We start from the raw sequence: 15,938 nt of genomic DNA on the forward strand, positions 1-15,938 counted from the left end.
TTTAAATCACAGCTGCGATCACCGCCAGGCATGCTTGTGTTTACTCCTGATAACCTGCAGGCCTCCACAGGTCCTATCAGTTTAGCTGGTGTTGAGCCTGTCGAGAGGTTCAAGGAGGACTGACAATCCAGTTGCCGGGTCCCCACGGAAACTTTTCTTTTGTAATCCGAACAATCGCTTCGTGAGAATATTCAAAATGCACGTTTGCACTCATTATCTTGATTTCGTGCGCCGCATAAAGGACTAGCTGTCCAGGAAACTGTTAAAAAGACCAACCGGCAGTTGAATTCCCTGGATAAATGATCAATGATGAGCGTTGCTGCTAATCTCCTCAGCTTGTGAGGGCAAAAGAAAGCAGCTGACCCTGGAAAATCATTCACAGGGCTCTGGGATTAGGAACACGGGCAGCGGCCTGCGGATAAAACTACTTCCATGCCACTGGCGCTCAAATGTCCACACTCATCCCCTGGTGTCTCACAGTACGCATCGTTGTTGACATTTCTGAGCCACACTGCTCCAACACAGCGGCAGGCGTCCAATAAAATATCTGGCAACCACAGGGAAGAGAAGAATCTCCCCCGGATTAAGAGGAAACGTTCTGTGGGTCGTAACAGAGATGTCAAGGTGAACGTGAAACCAGAAAAGGATGAGTGGCCTTCATTATGAGGAGCAGGTTTCATGAGACAGGCCAGAACAGGTCAAAGATTCCAGCCACATGCTATGAATAGAACACTGTGAGGAGCTACTGTCTGCCTCCTGTCGGATTTCTTCGTATTGACACGCGGGCCGAGCCTCTAAAGCTCTGCTGAATGAGTGAACGAGTGACGGGACCATTGTACTTTCAGGGCAGAAGCAGCGGGATTAGTTTGCCTTTGACACTCTGGGCCGAGATGGTCCAGCGTGTAGAGAGAATCTGTCATCGGTGGGCCTGCAGGTGGTCCAGAGGTCCAGGCAGGGTGCTCGACCCCGCCAGACAAGAAAACAAGACAGGTTTTTTAGCTGAGACTGGGCGGTTATTTACCCTGTATAACCCTGGAATGAGAACCTGTGCGTCTTCCTCACATTATATCCATGTTGGGAAGCTGCTTCGGTGGGGTGGGGGGGGGTAGTAAGAGAAAGAAAACAAGATCGCAGCTTCTGTTTTTCAATTAGAGGGGGAAACTGAAGAGACGGGAGCTAGCGTAGCAGCAAGGCAGCCTACATTCCCAAATCCCCTGAAGCTCGTTCAAAGGTGACCTGCAAAGATGACTGAGTGCCTTCGCGGGCCAAGCCAGATCTGCTAAATCATGAGACTCGCTAAAGTTCGAATGAGTGTCTTATACGGGTGTGATGAGACAGGGCTCATAAAGATGACGGAGAGCTCGACGTTTCACCAGCCCCTGCCAGGAAAGCCCGGTGATGAACGAGGGCCGGAACACCTCTGCTAATAAGACTCATCTCTTTAATTGGCTCCATAATATGACTGTGCAAATGGCCCGGCGTGGGGGGATGTGCATTTTGAATATGTGTGACGTCCGCGCTGTTTCCATTTGTCCATGCGTTTGTGTATGTTAGCGAGAGTGGCCCGTAGTTGCCCTCACAATTAGCTGTCTAATAACCACTGAACATGGATACACGCCAGAGACGAGGCAGAAGAGCCTCATTAGAAAGAAAGCACTTCTATTGCTGGCCAGGCTTTAACATTTCACCCAATAATAATTTATTCAATCTATTCTTAAGTATTATTGCCACTGGTAGATGGAGGTTAGGTTATGTAAGAGTGTGACAGCGTCTAGTTTGAATGTGATATGATGATAATTATAAATCCGAGAGAGACGACAGATGGCGAGGCACTTTAAAGGTTCAGCAGGTATCAGTATTAGTACTCCGCTGCTGCCAGATCAGTCCCTCGGAGAGTGAGGCAGTCGGGGTGGGGGAGAAAGGGGAAAAACATAAGAGGCCGTCAAAGATGAGAAGAGAGAGTGCAGACACAGCCAGAGAGAGCTGGTCCTTGTTAGCAAACTCTTCATCAGTCTTGTGAGGTCATGGCGCCCCGGGAGGGGGCGGCCAGTGACCCATCACCCCTCACCTCTGACCCGCCAACCATCACCTGGAGCGGAGGTATTTCCTCCCTTCTCTTGTAACATTTCGTCTTTGTAACTTTGGCGACCAGGAGGCAGGTTCCTCCCGACAGCTCGGGCTGCAGCTTTAGGGGCAGTCGGCGACGAGCGCCACATAAAAACAGCGAGACACTCAGCGGAGGCCGCACGGCTGCTCCCCCGGATGAAATTTATACGTCACACAATTGAAAACGGAGGGAAAATCCATTCATTGGGTTTTTGAGCGACGGCCAAGTGGGAAAAGTGATCCGGAATAGAGATCTGGATCCTGACCAAAAGCTAATCATGGCTTCCATGGGTCAGATCCCAAACCACATGCTGAATTTCAACAAAAAATCTCCAGACAAATTGTTGAATTATGTTGGTAGCCGGCTTAAAGCACCGCGGGGGTAACAACAAAAACATACCATCAAACTTGGAGAGTGCAACTGGAGACGCGGATGACCTCGGGCAAAAGAACGGGAGAGAGAGAGAGGAAGGAGGAAATGGAGAGAGGACAAGGAAGGACGGCAGAAAGAGCTGGAGGTGGACGCGGGGGGTCAGGGTCACAGCTGTGATGAAGAGCTCAGAATGAAAGATGTCGCCTCAGTCCGGCCGTGAAGAAAATAAACATCCTCCTAAAAATAACCAGCAGACCTTTAGCTGTGTCACCGGCGCTGCTTCTGCCAGGTGGGAGCAACTTTGGATTAAAAATAAAAAGGCCTTGAATGTTCAGTCTTCTCTGTTTGTAATGTAAAAAATGTGTCCTGAGAGGAGGCGCTGGCCCCAGCCTTCTCTGGGGGGCCCCTGACAAACAGTCAGTAATCACTTTAACCCCTCCAATAAATATGACACGTTGGTCTTAACTTCATACCCGAGCCTGGCCATTAAATCCCCAACTGTGACCTTTTGCCCCGGCCACAGCCGCTGACCTTCTCCCTCTCCCCGTATGTCTTTATCTCATGCTGAGCTGATTAGAATTCATCTGAAGGTTGGTGGTTGTTTTTCTGTTTTTTTCCCCCATTCTGACTGAATCACAACACGAATTAGTGCAAATAAGACAGCGACAACACAAACACCCCGTCTCCTCCCGCCGCCCGTATCTGTCACTCCTGGTTTTTCAGCACGGCTCCCCTCCTCCTCTTGTTTTCCGGTCGCCCTCCCTCCGTCAGTTGTGCCTCCAGATCTACTTTGTTGTGCCGTTAGCGGCGGGGTTTGTAGATGGAGCAGATGCTGGGGCTGATATTCCCTGATCCTGCAGCCGGCTGAGATAAGAGCAGATTTACGCTGGAGTGAGGGAGCACGGGAGTAATTGCCGATGCTTTGATGATGCAGCTGAGAGGGTTGGTGCACCCTCTGCTGCTTACTAACAAGGACACCCTCAGATTCAGATGTGGGTTTAAAGCGCAGGGACTTGTTTTAGTGCGTTTGCGTTGCTTCTGCATTTTCCCGGCATCGACTGTGACCGCGTTCGTGCTAAAGCCGCGTCAGAATCCTTCTGCGTGTGTTTGTGCGCGGCTCACATGACACATTACAGACCTCCGCTTGGATTTGTATGGCTTCTCTATTTATAGCAGCGCAGAATCACACTCAGCTGAAAACGTATGACATAATCAGGATGACAGATAACATTCTGTCTGTAGATAGAGTTATCTCGGTGTGACGGCCTCTAGGTTGGAATGGGAGGTGCGCTTTCCCAGAAACACGAGCTTTAAACCTTGATTGACAAATAAAGACAGATTGAGGGACGTCTCCTCTGAGCCGTTGTGAGAAATGAGCCTGCAACAGGCTGCACCTGCCAGGCAGAGAAGATGAGGTGGTCGGGGTTGATTTTTCCCTCTATAGAACAACGATATGGAAGCTGTTTGATGACATTTCCGCCGGGCAGAGTCTGCTGGGGGGGCCATGATGTCACTGAGCACATGTCAGCGACGCCAGCCAGCAACGACGACACGTTGATCCGAGGGTCTTTGGAGTCTGACCTGACTCTTGACTGATGTAAGTGGGCTCAGACAGGCCAGATATATTTGTGACACACAAAACAATACAGTGACACAAGCTAAAGCCCCGCAACACATACATCTTATCTCCCCGACCCTCTGACCATCAAGCCTTCCTGTTTTTTCCCAGGCCCAGAAAGATTCCGACTCCGTGGCAGCCGGTAAGAGAGCCGTATGAGGCTATTAGCGCCACTGAGAGACACTTGAAGGAATATCTGCTGTAGAAGGAGAGGAGTGATAAGTAGAGGATCATTAAAAGCTCTGAGCTGGAGCCAAGCACAATCTGATGACATACACCAGAAGTTCATAACGTGGGCCAAAAGCAGTGCGGAACGCTGGGATCAAATTAGATGCTCAATCCTTCTGTATAATTTAGCAACAATAATTTCTCTGATGCGTCAGCTCCGCGGGCTACTTGTTTCAATTCCAGAGCTGGTGGCTCTCATCAGACGAGGAGGGAGGGGGCAGTGACTGAGCTCCCCTGTTCCTATTATATCTGCATCCTGCTGTCTGCTCTTTAAAGCAAACACACTCACACGAGAACCACACACAGGCGGAAAGACACACTTAGAAAATCCGCAGTGCACATGGGACTGCCAAGAAATGCACCTAGCAATCAGGAAATAACAAACTGAAAAACGGAATCTCTTGCACACACACACACACACGCACGCACGCACGCACGCCACTTGAGCAGGAGCATGTTGACCATCACACAGCCGAGGGTCTGTGATGGAGGGTGGGGTAGGGGGAGGGAATGAGCTCACAGAAGGTCGCTTTGAAGTTTCTATTCAGGTCTTTGTCCCATTCACTCTGCTGGCAGTAGACATCTCTACCAGCGGCCCGGCCCCTCCCACCTTCGCACCGCCCCCCCCCCCCCTCGCACACACACTCATACGCTCAGAGAGAAAGGAGACACGTCCGCAGGTCCTGTCCATCACACCGGCCTTAATTAGAGTGGATTCAAATGCCCCCTTTTGTACCCTTCTCACTCTCCCCTCTTTCTTTAACCCCCCACCCTCCACCAGCTCCCACCCTCTCTTTTCCCCTCATTCCTCCTTCTTTCCCCCAAAGCCCTTTTTCTCACTTTTGTTGCCCTCCTATTCTTGGCAACGAATGAGGCACCTCTTGAGATACCCCCCCCCCCCCCCCCCCCCTTGCCTTCAGCCCCTTTCTGTCCCCATCTTCTCTCGGTGCCCACCTCCCCACCCATCCCGGTAAGCTGAGTGTGACCTAATGTTTGACAGACAAGCAGCCTTGGAGAAAAGACCCATCTATCAGAGTCTTGTAATTCTATTAGATTGGACAGAACACCCCCCCTCCCCCCTCCCTCCCTCCAGGCAAGCATTTGGCATATTCGCTCCATCAGTTCAGCCGCTCCCTTAAACCCCCGGGGGCCGCGGACCAGCAAAATCCACTTTACCCTCAAAAATAATCACAGGGAATTAGTGACGTCTGCGAGGTGGGGAAACAACAGTCGGGGCTCCCAACTGTGGGGCTTCTTCGTCAGGCAGAGTCAAGCGATCCTCTCTTTGATACCGAGCAGTTTCTCTCTTCAAACTCAAACCCCGCTGAGGCTAAAGTTGTAACGGGGGGAGCCACCGGAAGCCCAGACGGGCGGATCCGCACCAACTGCTAATCAGGAGCGTCATCAAGATGCCGCCATGTTTAAACGTAGCCAAAGATGTGTGCGTGGGCCGGCTATTGTCCCCGCTTATTAGATGTGATTACGGGTAGAAGAGTTTGATTTTCCTCCCAAGTCCTGCTGGGATGCTGCGTTGGGGAGGACGTGTTTAGCACACATTGTTATTTGTCTGTAATCAGTGCTTTTCCTGTCAGTCACGAGATGAGCAATGAAGAGGGGTAGAGAGCGGGGAGGAAGACGTCTGGACTGCAATCAGGCATACCACAAACAGGAAGTCTGTGGACGCCCCAGCTGTTGTGTTTGGCCCGGGCCGCCGCTGGCGCGGTCCAATCAAAGCAGCGCGGAGCGGAGCGCTCACTCGACCACTTTCAAGTGTCAGCCGTCTGAAAATAGTACGTTTACATTATCAAAGTTTTTCCCACTGTTTCAGGCGGCTCCGTGTTTAGAGTGAGGTCGTGTTGTTTGCACGTGCGCCTTGCTGGTTCCTTTAGCGAACACTTAGCGGAGCGTTGGAGTCCCGGCGTGTTTGTGAGGCTTTGTTGTCTCAGTAGTTAATGGCTGCTTGATATTGATTACAGCTGGAACGTCCCGGTCACATGTTCTTGTCCTCTCCAGATAACGAGGGTTAAACACTTGACCCTGTGCATGCCAGAGGGGCTCCGCTCCTACCTGGGTCCATAACCCCGGCTGGAGCCAAGGTCTCCCACAGCTCCAATGAAGCAGTGGCCCCCTGCTCTCCAGCCGGGGCTGTAGATCACGACCGCGTCACGGAGAGGGAATCTTACTGTGGAAAAACGGCAGTCAAATGCAAGTCAAGGCTTTTTTAAGATGTGATTTACTTTTACTGTGCGGTTGTTGGGCTGACTAAAGGCCCGCTGTGTCTACATCCTGGAACGGTGATGTCATGGTTTCAGTGTTTACTGAGTGTAAATATCAGATTTGCAGGAACTGTGCCCTCCGCAGCAGCGTTCAACTTAGACTTTGAAAGCAGATAAGCTATCAGGAGTGAGTCACTATCCCTATTTTGCCCTCAGAAATACACTTGTCCCCATAAAAGGCTTCTGGTAAACCTTTTTCAGGGGAAATGTGGAACCTTTGTAGAGATTTCTACCCAGAGTTTCTTCGTCGCCATCATTAGATTCAACCTCCTCAGCAACTCACAGGAACCGCACGAGGAACTTTACTCCGAGGCTGTTTTATTATATTTGTGGTAGCCGCACTAGTGAGAGCTGTGATGTGGTTGGCCCAGCACTGACATGTTGTCTTGTGTTGGTATATTTACCACACATCTTAGACACATGATGCTAATCGTTGAATATAGAAGAAGCACTAGCTTTGCTATATGGCGATAGCCTCTGCTGATATTGTCTCCTGAAGCGTAGCATCCAAATCCTTGTTTGATGAGCTGTTGTACAGCTAGAAATGTCACCCCAAAGCTTGTAGCACTTGTTTGTTGGCTGATCCACTCTGATTGCTGTGCCCTTTCTATCCCGGCCCTGTTCTAGTTTGAAGTTCTTGTTCTAATTTTCTCACGATGCTACTTTACTGTGTAGTTTGTCATCAGCGGTGCTCTGCCTGCAGAGTAAAAAGGCCTATTTATAATCCACGCCAATGCTTCCACTAACAGCTTTCACATGTTTGACATGCAGTCTGCCATCAACGTGTCCTTGAGCAAGACACCAAACCCCAAAACACTGCATGAATGTGGGCGTGAATGTGCAGACGACTGACTTGGGAAGCACCCAGAGTGGTCAAGCTGACCAGAAAGACAATTAATGTGCTATCTTGAACCCGCAAAATAAGAATCAACCCTGCAGCTACACATTCCAGGATGAGAAAGCAGCCCCTTCCTCCAAAATGCACATTCCCTTTCACCGAGGAAGCACATATGCTAACTTAACGTCACCTTCAATAACTTATTCTGTGAATTATCCTGAGCCGACCAATGATCTTTCATTACAGTAAGCTAAAATGAGCACGATCTCTCCCAAACAGGCCGCAGCTGTTCTGACTGATATCCAGTTCTGTGAACTTTGGCAGACATCTGTTTGTTGCCAGGTCCCAGAAGTAAAAGACTGACTGGAATAAGTTGTTCATGATATCCTTCTAAATAATGGCCCAGACAACATGTGCAGTGGTTTTTAGGGATCTTCTTAACGCGATAAGCATCTGCACATGTCTGCACTGCGTTTCTGCGCTCAAATTGATTGATTGGAATTGTTGGGGGGAAAAAATGGAAATTGAAAAGACAGAGGTATGAAGGCAGGAATGCACTGGCTAAAGTTTGTAGGACATTTGACGCGTATCGAAAGGCAAAAGGTGTTTTGAAAGGACGTGGCGCTGAGATGAAGGGAACAGTCTGACGCTATAATGGCTGTGGTATTGCTCCTCTCACCCCTGCCCTAAATGAATGGAAGCAGTCGCTTGGATAAAATGTTGCTGGTGGACTGGGAACGCCAACCACGGGCTGACTGGTCGCAGCTAAGAACCGTCGCGGGGAATGAAGGTGATGGATTGAAATAATTCCTTCTAGATCAACAAGATTTGTTTTATTCGAGAAGTTTTATTATCAGAAGGCGCTGGGATAACCGACAGATATGAGGGATGATGCCCAGCCTTGAGAAAAGACACCAGTCAGCAGCGACATTACGACCTTTAACTGTAATTTTGTTTGCTTTACTACACTATAGCGTTGTTACGGGAACGCTGACGCATATTTTAGATCTATCACCACCGCAGAGTTTGGATAGAGGCAAGTCCGGCCCCTCTTTGGATATTCCCAGATGCCCCATAAGGTTTGGAATCTTGGATACCAGAGTTTTATTTTGAAAACTGAAAACTGTGTATTTTCTATGTAGTGTTTTTTTTTTACTTGATTAACCAAATCAGTCCCTAAGTCCACAGTGATCAAAGCATTATTCCATTTCTCTATAATGAAACAATGGTGGAAAAGTCCTGCATAGTTTCACACACAGAGCATGTCCACGCAGTGCAACGCTGCTGCTGGATGCAATTTAAAAACCTGTCTGACATTAATCAGCGAGTCCTGTCTGCCCTCGGTCTGCGCCTGCTTCAGGCTTCTTTGTTTGAGCGATCACAGTCCATAATAACCTGTCAATTAAATCTTTCCCCCACTGTAACTAATCAATTTACCTCCTCTGGCTCACTGACAAAAAGAACAAAAGACAGAAGTTCATAAGCAGTGTAAAATATTTAGAAATCACTCCAGAGCAGCAGGTTCAACGGCGCTGGTCGCGTAATTGTGCCGATCCATCATCACCTGATAATACCATAAACTCTCTGGAAACACGTGACTACCTGAGGCAGATGTCACTTTTAACAGCTTCACTGAGTTACAGTCATGCTAACGACATCATCCTTGATCCTGTCCTAGCGAGATTAACCTTAATACGCTTAAGATTCTTTACAAAAAATATAAGTAAAAGTAGATCATTTGATTACGATAACAGTAAGTCCGACTGTGAAACCCTTCTTATAGCCTGACTCTATTTTAAAGGGTCTGAATAGTGTAGATGAGTGTCTGTGGGCTCCCAGCTTATTCAGGTGTTTTATAGAAACACTGCTCAGATCCACCTATACACATTAACACAATGGCCTCAATCATTGACTGTACCTCTGTTTCATAGGTAGCTGCTGCTGCTGCTGCATATATATGGCCTTCCATGGCGTATGTAACTGAACATGAAAGCTGCAATCATTATGCTTCTAGGTCTCTTGCACCACGTCCGTCGCCATGCGCCGTGCTGAATTAAGCTTTTAGACCGAATAACACGGCCGGTGCACTGATACATATCCCCCCTAATCCTCCCGTGCTGCATGTGATGACATGTGGTTTGTCTCCCATGTGTGCTGTTGTAAAAGATTAGTTTTTATTGCTTGTGTAAATCTGCAGGTCTTTTCGATTCTGTTGATCCCACTCGTTTTCGATGGCCCAACAACATGGCGCTCATCGCCGCCCTGCCATTGGCCGCTCGGCTCGTGGCGCAGCTGTGGCTCTTGTCAACGTTGCGCACGAGAGGCATCTCATTGGCTTGCAACAGATCGGGTATCCATATGTGACCATTTGATTCGCAAGTGAGATATCAGGTATTCCCAGACGTCCAGGGCATCAGACAGGACATGCTGGCTTTGTGGCAACTGTTCCTGTGTTTGTTGTTACTATGACGACACTATGGAGGGCAGGCAGCTCCATGTAAAGACGCAACCACCCAAAACTTGTGAAATGAGAAGTTGTGACCCCAGTTGGAATGTGCCTCCAGTGATCCAGCTGCCCATGTTATCACACGCGTGCAGATCAATTAAATGCCCACTTTTATTCCTATAATTACAGTGCAAGGCCATGGGTGTGAAGCTGATGTCGAGTTTTTACAAAGTTTTACAGGCAACCGAGGTAGAACAGGATGTAATAAAAAATAATAACAGGAACTATGAGGTGTGTCTGTAAATGTCTATTTTTTCTTTCCAATTACACTGAAATCCTCCTCTGTATCGATTTCACCGTGACCGTTAGGGGGCAGCATTGATTGGATAAATGTACCACGATGAATGCCTCGCTCTCTCTCTCACACACACACGCACACACACACACCACACACACACACACACACACACACACACACACACACAAAAGGAGCACAGACATGGACATGATCAATTATGTGTCAAGCATTTCTTTCTCAATGAATGAATGGGCAAATGACTATAGGCTACCGACTGACCATTGTCTGCAGACACTGGAGACTAAGTTCTCATGCAGTTCATTATCCCAAAAGGGGACAACTAGAAAGGGATCCTAAGACATCATTAATCATCATTCCTTTCAAAGAAGAAAACAGAGAGCACCAAAATAACAGCGACTGTAACCCTATATTCGACATTACATTGTAAAGATTTTTGCGGAGTTAAAATAAAGGTATATTTAGACACGTTTATCATACTATAACTCTAAAGTATCGCCTGGTGAAGAACAGGAAAAACAGTTTAGCATATCCACCGCAGACTTATTTATAATTGCCCGATGGTGGGACTTTAATAACAGTTTGGGTGAACGTTACACGTGATCTAAATGTTTAGTGCGAGATGTCATAGATTTTAAAGAAGCCAACTGTTTTCCCTCTAAGCACTTTTACGCACGCTCCAATAGTCTACCGCGCTCAGGCTTTCGGTATGATGAAGAACTTCAAAGTCCATTTCAATTTGGGTCGGCTGGAGTGGTAGTGGTGTCCGTGTGTGTGTTTGGAGGGGGCAGTCAACCCAATAACAGTCCCCCACCACTTTAACCCTCTTCCCCATTGTCTTGTATTGCACAATATGTACAATAATAAAAAGCAGGACGACGTGCGGGCTTAACTTTTATTTCCACTTCGCGAATACATACGGGTACTCCAGATTGTCTTTTTAACTCTAGCCGATAGACACACCCTTTGTTACCAAGTGACGACTTTCAACAAATGCCTCTGGGCGGCACTACAGCATATATAAGATATTCCCTGAGAATATTACATCCCCTTTCTTTTGAAAAAATGGCGCAGTATATTACTGGTTAAAATGCCTAATAACGAGATAAACAAACATATTCTATACAGAACTGTACCATGCAATACTTTGAAATACGTAATGTAACCCGTGTAATAAATGTTCAATTTCAGCTATTAGAAGACAGATTCCTTAATGCAATGAACAGAAACATACATTCCAAGCTTCAGTGTTTTTCTTCTGCATGCTTCGTAATACTTATGAACGTGGCAAAACAGTATATATCAATAATCAACGTAACTCAGTGTAAATCCAAAATGACATTTTACAGGTTCAACTATGTCATGAAACTCAGTCCTTGTGTAGCTTTACCTACAAGTCCATAACACTTCTGGGTTTGACGGTTCGTCCAGATCTTGTCTGATATGGGACAGTTACGTTGGTGGGTGGTGGTGTAATGTCAGTCACAGTGGGAGGTGTGGTGTCACCGGTTGCCTGTGGGGCAGGTGGTGCAGTATACTGCTCATATGAGCACACCTCATCGCTGTGTACCTCATTGGTGTCCAGAAGATGGAGTCTGTTTCGTCGGTACTCCTGTCCTTCTGTAGTACGTACGTGGTAGGATCGATCCGTGTCAGCTGGCTTGATGACGACCGCTGGTTTCCAACGACCATGCTCCTGGAGACGGATGTTTTGTCCTGGCTGCAGTGTAGTCATCGGGCGGGCTGATCGGTCGTAGTACTTCTTCTGATGCTGCTGTTGTTGAACTCTCCTGGTGTAGACATCACCGTGGTTGACTACCTCTGGTTGCAGCTGTTTGTGGGTGTTGGGTAGGATGGAGCGCAGGCGACGGCTCATTAACAGCTGGGCTGGTGATTTGAAGTTGTCCACAGGTGTGTTACGGTATTCAAGGAGACTGAGGTAGGGGTCTCTTTTATCCACTTTAGCTTTCTCCATGAGTGACTTGGCAATGTGCACGGCTTTCTCAGCAAGGCCATTGCTGCGAGGATAGTATGGGCTGGTGGTGATATGTGTAAACTCCCATTCTTTGGCAAACGTGTCGAATTCCTTACAGCTATACTGAGGACCACCATCCGAAACGACGGTCTGAGGCACACCATGCCTGGAGAAGGCTGCTTTCAGCTTGCGGATCACGGTGGGGGCCGTTGTGCTGTGTAGTTTGTCCAACTCGAAGTATCGACTGTAATAGTCTACTGTGACGATGTAGTTATCGTTGTTCCAAGTGAACAGGTCTGTAGCCACTGCTTGCCATGGCCTGTCTGGGATCTGATGAGACATCATGGGCTCTCTGGTGTTAGACGGTCTGTATGTGAGACATGTGGGGCATTTTCCAACCATCTCCTCTATCTGCTTGTTCATCCCAGGCCAGAATAAAATGTCACGGGCTCTCAGTTTACATTTCTCCATGCCCATGTGACCTGAATGTATCCGGGATAACATTTCTGTGCGCAGTAGCGTAGGGATGATGATTTTTTCCCCCTTGAATATGATGTCGTTCATCACGGAAAGTTCAGCCCTGTGATTCCAATATTCTGCAATGCTCTGAGGACACATTGGCCTCTTCTCAGGCCAGCCTGACTTGATCGTTTCTTTCAGCAGCACGAGCTGTGCGTCTTTCTCAGTCTCAGCTCTGATTTCCTTCAGCTTTGTGTCACTGACAGGTAAGTTGCTGTACACTGTGTGCACCTGCATGTCCATGCCTTCCCTGAGACTGTCATCTTGGTCAGACAGTGACTTCCTGGAGAGGGTGTCTGCGACAGGAATGTCCTTGCCTGGTCTGTGTACGATGGAGAAGTCATATCGCTGCAGCTGGAGAATCATCCTCTGTAGCCTCGGGGGCGCTGCTGCAAGCGGTTTCTTCATAATGGACTCAAGGGGCTTGTGGTCGCTTTCCACAATGGTGTGGCGGCCATAGACATACTGATGGAAGCGCTTGCATCCGAACAAGATGGCGTATAGCTCTTTCTCAATCTGGGCATAGTTCACTTCACTGTCACTGAGTGATTTGGATGCATAGGCTATGGGTTTTCCTTCTTGCAGTAAAACAGCACCGAGCCCATATTTTGATGCATCGACTTGGAGTCTGAGCTCCTTGCTGGGGTCATAAAACGTGAGAACTGGTCCTGGTTCCCGTGTGATCAGCTCTTTTATTTTCCTGAATGCGGCATCATGCTGTGCGTCCCATATAAATTCACTTGTGCTCTTCATTAGTTGACGCAGAGGAGCGTTGGTTTCTGCTAGCCTAGGGGCAAACTTTGACAGATAGTTAATTGTGCCAAGTATTGTTTCGAGTTCACCTTTGTCTTTAGGTGGTTCCATGTCTCTCACAGCTCTGACCTTGGCTGGGTCAGGCTTGATTCCATCTTTGGTGATGAGGTGCCCAAAATAGCTGACTTCTGTGGCACAGATAATGCTCTTCTCTGGGTTGAGTTTCACTCCTCGCTCTCTGGAGCGCTGTAGCATTGCATGGAGGTTCTTGTCGTGTTCCTCTTTAGTCTTTGCAAAAATCAGGATGTCATCCACTATGGCTGTGACTCCTTGCAGACCCTCGTAGGTCTCGTCGACTCTCCGTTGAAACTCGTCTTGGGCTGATATGATTCCAAAAGGTAAGCGGAGGAACCTGTATCGCCCAAACACAGTGTTGAAGGTAGTCAGTTTAGATGACTCTTCTGTGAGCTTAATAGCCCAGTAGCCTGATCTGGCATCCATAACACTGAAATAGCAGGCTCCTGCCAGCTTAGCTGTGACATCATCGAGAGTGGGCAAGGGATAGTGTGGCCGCTTGATAGCCTTGTTCAGGTCCTTGGGGTCGAGACATACTCTCAGCTTGCCTGTGCGAGGTTTTTCTGCTGCCACCATGGAATTGACCCATTCGGTTGGCTCTGTTACTTTGATGATAACCTGCTGCCTTTCCATGTTTTGTAGCTCCATCTGGAGACGTTTACGCAGTGCAATGGGGACACGCCTTGGTGGGTGAACAACAGGTACTGCTTTGGGGTCCAGGTGGATGGTGCATTCACCAGGGAATAGTCCTATTCCTGTGAAGACATCTGCAAACTTGTCCAGAATTGACACATCTGGTGTGTCAGACACCGATAGTATGAGCTTAATCAGTCCAAAGTCCAGACATGCTTTTAAGCCTAGCACTGGTGGCGCACGTGTGTCGACGACATGCACTTTCAACGTTAGCTTAGTGTCCTTGTATTGGCATTTTATGTTGCATTTGCCCTTAACACTAAGTTGCTCACCTCCATAGCCATAGAGTGGGCGTAGTGAGGGCTCCAGTGTATCCTGTAGTCCTAAAGATCTGAGTATATCTGGGTTTATGACATTTGTGTCTGCGCCAGTGTCTAACTTAAAGTGAACTACAGTCTTATTTGGGCCAACTTGCACATTTGCATAGGCTTGCTCTGTTTTATTTGTGTTATTTTCTTGTGTCACTACATCAATAAACAAATCTTCATTGTCTGGGTCTTGGTTCTGCTCTTTTTCACTGACTGAATGCACTTTGCCTGTTTTGGAACGGCATACCTTTGCAAAATGGTTCCACTTGTTGCAAATCTTGCATTGCTTTCCTTTTGCTGGGCAAGTGTCTTTCTCTCTGTGAGCTCTGTTTCCGCAGTATCCACACGATTTGGAGTGATTTCTGTCTCCCTCCTGAGGATTCCTGGGGTATTGCGCGTGTTCTCTTTTCGTCCAGTCTGCGCGGGTTTTCCATGCGGCACCCTTTGATGTATGCCGGCTCACCGCGTGTACACCTTGTTCGCGCGAGTTTGCGCTGCCGCTGTTAGCAAAACTCCCGCTGTTAGCAAAACTCCGGAGCTGAGCTTGTGCCATGCCGTGGCTCCTGGCAATGTCTATCGCCTTATCCAATGTTAGATCAGACCCGACACTGAGTAGCTTCTCTCTTATTTTTGGTGAATAAATCCCAAAGACCACACGATCTCGCACCATCTCTTCACTATTATTATAGCTGCAGTCTTTGACAAGTAGTCTCAGTTCGGTCACGAATTGCTCAAAAGGTTCTGTAGCTCCCTGTACTTTCTGGTGAAACATGTATCTAGCGAAAATCACGTTCACTTTGGGCTCTACATATGCTTGGAAGCGGTCATAATAGGTTTTTAATACCTTGCGTTCCTCTTCAGTAAGTGTCCATGTGTTATAAACATCTCTACCTTTATCTCCGATCCAAAGGAGCAAGTAGCTGCACTTTTCCTCTTCACTTTTCTCCTTGAAAGGGCCAGAGAACATCAAGTTCACATGTAGCTTGAATTTTCGCCATGCTTCGGGCAAGTTGCTCGCATCCCAGTCCATGCGAGGTGAAGGAACTCCAGCGACGTCCATATTTCCACTATTATTTTCTTCTTTTCAATGCAGGTTCGAGTCACTCTGACACCATGTCTTGTATTGCACAATATGTACAATAATAAAAAGCAGGACGACGTGCGGGCTTAACTTTTATTTCCACTTCGCGAATACATACGGGTACTCCAGATTGTCTTTTTAACTCTAGCCGATAGACACACCCTTTGTTACCAAGTGACGACTTTCAACAAATGCCTCTGGGCGGCACTACAGCATATATAAGATATTCCCTGAGAATATTACACCCATCACCACCTCTTTCCAGCCACAAACCTCCCCTCCACGTCCCCATAAATGCCTCCGCTTCCTGCTTCCAAGTTCGGACAGAGCGCC

Source organism: Takifugu rubripes, chromosome 14, assembly GCF_901000725.2.
Source record: "Takifugu rubripes chromosome 14, fTakRub1.2, whole genome shotgun sequence".
In the NCBI taxonomy this organism is placed as follows: Eukaryota; Metazoa; Chordata; class Actinopteri; order Tetraodontiformes; family Tetraodontidae; genus Takifugu; species Takifugu rubripes.